This window comes from Dama dama, chromosome 5 (genome assembly GCF_033118175.1).
Source record: "Dama dama isolate Ldn47 chromosome 5, ASM3311817v1, whole genome shotgun sequence".
Taxonomy (NCBI): domain Eukaryota; kingdom Metazoa; phylum Chordata; class Mammalia; order Artiodactyla; family Cervidae; genus Dama; species Dama dama.
Window position 1 is genome coordinate 112793951 of NC_083685.1, and position 5149 is coordinate 112799099.

Genomic DNA, 5149 nt, shown 5'->3' on the forward strand with positions numbered 1-5149 from the left:
CCATCTTACCTGTATCCTGAGAAACCTGCATGCGGGTCAAGAAGCAACAGTCAGAACCTTCTATGGAACAACTGACTGGGTCAAAATTGAGAAAGGAGTACGACAGGCTGTTTTTTCTTGTACCCTGTCTGTTTAACTGTTACGCAAGCACATCATGCGAAATGCCGGGCTGGGTGAGCTACAAGCGGGAATCAGGATTGCCAGGAGAAACATCGACAGCCTCAGGTCTGCGGCTGATACCACTCTAATGGCAGAAGGGGAAGAGAAACTAAAGAGCCTCTTGCTGAGGGTGAAGGAGGAGAGTGAAAGAGCCGGCTTAAAACTCAACATTGGACTTCCTGGTGGCCCGGTGGTTAAGAACCTGCTTGCCAATGCAGGGGACATTTGTTCAATCCCTGGTCCAGGAAGATGCCACAGGCCCTGGGGCAACTAAGCCCCTGTGACACAACTACTGAGCCCGCACTCTAGAGCCCATAAGCCACAAGTAGAGAGTAGCCCGCGCTCCCAACTAGAGAGAGCCTACAGATGTCAACAAGGACCCAGCGCAGCCAAAAATAAATACATAAGTGATTTTGAAGAAAAACACCTCACTATTTAGAACAAAAAAAAAAACAACAACAACACTAAGATCATGACATCTGGTCCCATCACTACCTGGCAAATAGAGGGGGAAAAGGTGGAAGCAGTGACAGATTTCCTCCTCTTGGACTCTAAAATCACTGAGGAGGGTGACTGCAGCCAGGAAATCAGAGGACGGTTGCTTCTTGGCAGGAAAGCTATGACAAACCTAGACAGTGTGCTAAAAAGCAAAGACATCCCTTTGTCAACAGAGGTGTATATGGTCAAGGCTACAGTCCTTCCAGGAGTCATGTACGGTGGTGAGAGCTGGACCATAAAGAAGGCAGAGGCCGAAGAACTGATGCTTTGGAACTGTGGTGCAGAAGACTCCTGAGAGTCCCTTGGACTTCGAGGGGATCAAACCAGTCCATCTTGAAGGAAATCCACCCCGAATTCTCCTCGGAAGGACTGGTGCTGAAGCTGAAGCTCTGATACTATGGCCACCTGATGCGAAGAGCTGACTCCTTGGAAGAGACCCTGATGCTGGGAGAGATTGAAGGCAGAAGGAGTAGAGGGTGACAGAGGATGAGAGGGTTGGGTGGCATCACCGATTCACTGGACATGACCTTGGGAACTTTCTGGGAGATGGTGAGGGACAGAGAACCCTGGTGTGCTGCAGTCCATGGGCTCAAGGAAGAGTCGCACATGACTTGGTGACTGAACAACAGGACCAGTTTCGGGGGTGCGGGGTGTGCCAGGAGGCTTGGGGGAGGGGCCGGAGAGGGATAAGGCCTGGGGCAAGTGGGGTTGTGGGTATGTGGAGTTAAAAAAGCACGTCCATATTTCTATATGTGTGTGTATGTGTGCTAGTGTGTGTGTGTGTATTTGTATATGACATGTCTGTCTGGTGCTAGATACTCACAAACTCACAACCATCTTGGGGCACAGAGGGGCGGGCACCTCTAGTGGCAGAAGGGAGGGGGATGGCTGAAAAGGGGCCCACGTTAGGTTTTCTTAGAACCGAGCTTCCCACCAGGAGATGACGGCTCAGAGAAGTGTCTGGCAAAGTCACTGTTTCTCCCTAGTGTTTGCTAGTTGAGGGCTGACTCCTGCCGGGCGTGTCCAGAGGGGGCCTGAGAGCTAATCTGGCCGGCAGATTATTAGGGTTCCCTGAGAAGGTGTGAAACAGATCACCACCCCCACCCTTTCCCTCCCACAGGAGAGAGGGAAAACCCAGGGCAGCATGGAGTCACGGAGCCAGGAGCCGAGGCAGGGTCAGGTGAGGCCGTGACCCCAGGTGCCACCCACCCTTATAGAAACCCTGGTGCTGTGGGCCGGGCGCCAGCAAACCGGCGTGTGTGTCACCAGCAGCCCTGCGCCCCTCCAAAGTCGCCTTCTTCTGCTGGCCTCCCCCTCGGAGGCGCCATCAGTGAGCGGGGCCTGTGCTCCAGAAGCGGGCGAGGTCTTGGGACACCGTGGTCCACCCCGCAGGTCAGCCGCCCGCTAGCTGTGTGACCAGGGCAAGTTTCTTAGCCTCTCTGGTCTCATGGATCACGACAGTGACACGAGGATGATGACAGCGTCGATCCTCTCTAGGGTGTCCAGTATCCAGGTGGGTGTGATCACAGCAAAGAACGCAGGGCAGCGACTGCCAGGCGGCTGTCCTGTGGGGCCATCCCCGGGGGGCGGGTGGGGGTCTTTCCCCTCAGGGTTGACAGAACTAGAGCGTCGGTTAAGGGAGGGCCGACTCTGCTAGTCTCACAGACCCTGCAGCTCTCTAGCGCTGTGCAGAGAACTGAGAAAAGACAAGTGCGCCCGCCTGGCCATGTGAAAGTCGCTCAGTCGTGTCCGACTCTTGGCGACCCCATGGACTGGACCCCATGGAGTCCACCAGGCTCCTCTGTCCGTGGAATTCTCCAGGCCAGAATCCTGGATCGGGTAGCCGTTCTCTTCTGCAGGGGATCTTTCCAACCCAGGGATGGACCCCAGGTCTCCCACAGATCCCTTGCAGGCAGATGTTGCCACCACGGAAGCCCAAGAATACTGGAGTGGGTAGTCTGTCCCTTCTCCGGAGGAGGTTCCCAACCCAGGAATCAAATCGGGGTCTCCTGCTGGTGGATTCTTTACCAGCTGAGCCAGCATCCCAGGGTCTCAGTTAAGGAGCCCGGCCAGGACCGTGGGAAGGAGTCGGGTGTCTGGCAGCCTCGGGCTCACGCGGCTCCCCCGGATGCACAGCCACGGCCCCGGGGCTCACTTCAGGCTTCGCGGACCGTTCTGGTCCTGCAGCTCCCGCACCCCAAGCGCACTCCCCCCGCCTTCGGACCAGAGCTGGCACCTGTGATGCCTGAGCTGAGCCTGAGGATGCTGGTCACGCCCTCAGGGTGGAGGAGGGCGGTTCATGGGAGCAGGCCAGGGAGCCAAAAGAGATGTGAGAACCAACCAGAATGTGGAGAACAAGTTCAGTGTCACTGGTCTGGAGCGGACACGGGCTAGAGAGCCTGGCTAGGTCGCTCAGGGTGAGCCGAATGGAGAGGAGGGGAGGATGGTGGCCGCCTGCCCGAGAAAGCACCACTGCTTTTCCACCTTTAGGCTAAGATCAAGTGTAGTATCTGTTCTTTACCAACGTAATGCCGGATACCTCCTCTCTCTGGGAACAATACCAGTTAAGTGAGTTTTTGGAGCAAGGAGTTGGCATCGGAGCCTGCAGTGTGTCGCAGCACTTCCCAGGAATGGTGCACTCCCTCCGAGAACAAAACTGGCACCCCCAAATGGTAGACTTGTTCCTTTCCTGGTTTTTCTCCTCGGGAGATTTCTCTTTTGTGTTTTTCACTTGGACTTCAGTGGAGTCTGTGCAGCTTTTTCCCTGTCTTAGTTTTGTTTTCTTTTAAGCTGATTTTGATTCTTTCAGTTTGATCCAGTTGCTTAGTCCTGCTTTTCCCTGTCCATTTCCTGTGGTGACCCAAGGAGGGAAATGCAGGTAAGACCTAGGAGGGTCTTTTTGGAATGCAGGAACAGAAAGCAAGACCCTTATCGTCCTTTCCTTCCCCCATGCTGTAACCGTTAATGGATTTCAGGTCCTCGTGAGCAGTGTAACCTGTCTCCCCTCCTACGCCATAGGGAGAAGATATTTGCCTTAGTCTTCCCTCCAACCCACTATATGTGCCTCATCCAATCAGAAATGACCCCCAAGACCCCTATCCCACTCCGTGTACCCTGGGTATAAATGTGGACAAAGGACCCATGTTCAACGTCGGCTCTCTCTTGAGCTGGCCCGCTGTTCCAACAGTGTCTCCCATTTTAATAAACTTTATTTCCCTCTTGTTCTGTCTCATGTCTGGAAATTCTTTTCCAACCTGTGCGCCCGGACCATGACATTTCCCTGTTCGTCACTAACTCCCAGAGCTTGCTCAGACTCATACGGGTGATGCCGTCCGACTGTCTCTCTCATCTTCTATCCTCCCTCTCTCCTCCTGCCTTTGGTCTTTCCCAGCATCAGGTCTTTTCTAAGGAGTCAATCTTTTGATTCTTTAACCTTTAGGTTTTGTTTGGAAGATCCCCCCACACCAGCCCCGTGCTGTTGTTGTCTTTATCTGCGGACTGGTTTCTGGAGCGGTCTTTTCTATTGTGCCAGAGGATTGAGTCGTTCCTGTCTGAACTTTTGGTCTTCTCCTGTGTGCTTTGTACAGAAGGCGCTGTGCTAAACTCGCAGCCAACAGAGATTTTGGAAGCCCCGACACTCAGGTCTGAATCTATCAGGGTGAGTCTCATCAGGCTCCATCCTCCTCTCTCGTGCCTCGCCCCCATCTCTTCTGTCTCCCAAGCGCCTCCACATCTCCTGAAACTCGGTCATCTGCCAAATCTCCCACATATCTGCTGCCGTTTGTTTCTGGTACAGACTCTAATTAGTCCCAGAGAGGATGGCAGACTCATGCCTCAAAATATCCATCTTATTGGGGTCTAGAGGCCAGGTTCTTTCATGGAACCAGAGAGAGGGAAGCGGTGAGGAAGCAACGTACAAAAAAGGCCGAGGAGAGAGGGCGAGGCGGTGAGGAATAAACTAAAAGGGGCCATCAGTCCTGCAAAAACATCTCTTGGAATGGCCAGCCTTGCGGAGGGGATATGCAGATCTCATCTTTCTTGGAGTCGTGCACACAGGTGGGTAGGGTCAGATCAGCCCTCCTGGGAGCCGACCAAAGACACTTTAACAGACGGGCAGAGAGGCAGGGTTCTCTGGGGGCAGGCCATTGTGTATGATGATAGTAACAAAAGCAACAGAAACCCAAGCTTGAAGTCCAAGAAACAGATCCAACACGGAGTCAGAATTGGTTCTACCCTGGACGGTTTCCTAGATGTGCCTGGTTCACTCACTCGCCCTCCGCCCCTCACGTCGACCCCCAGCCGACGGTAAGTTGGACGGTGACCATCCTCTGGTAGAAATACCACCCAACATGGCCACGTAAGAGAATAGCTTGGACACCCCCTCCGATGTAGGCGATTGAAGTCACGTTCCTACAGGTAGCCCTAAGGCTGGCTGGGCCTGACCAAACAAATGACAGGCCAGTGACGTCCTACCCGCAAAGGTCTTTCCTCA

The 5149-nt window shown here is 53.9% G+C and overlaps 1 pseudogene; it reads left to right on the top strand.

The window, feature by feature from the left end:
- Positions 1 to 3128: 3128 nt before the first annotated feature.
- LOC133058246 (U2 spliceosomal RNA) lies at positions 3129 to 3301 on the top strand (annotated as a pseudogene).
- Positions 3302 to 5149: the final 1848 nt, after the last annotated feature.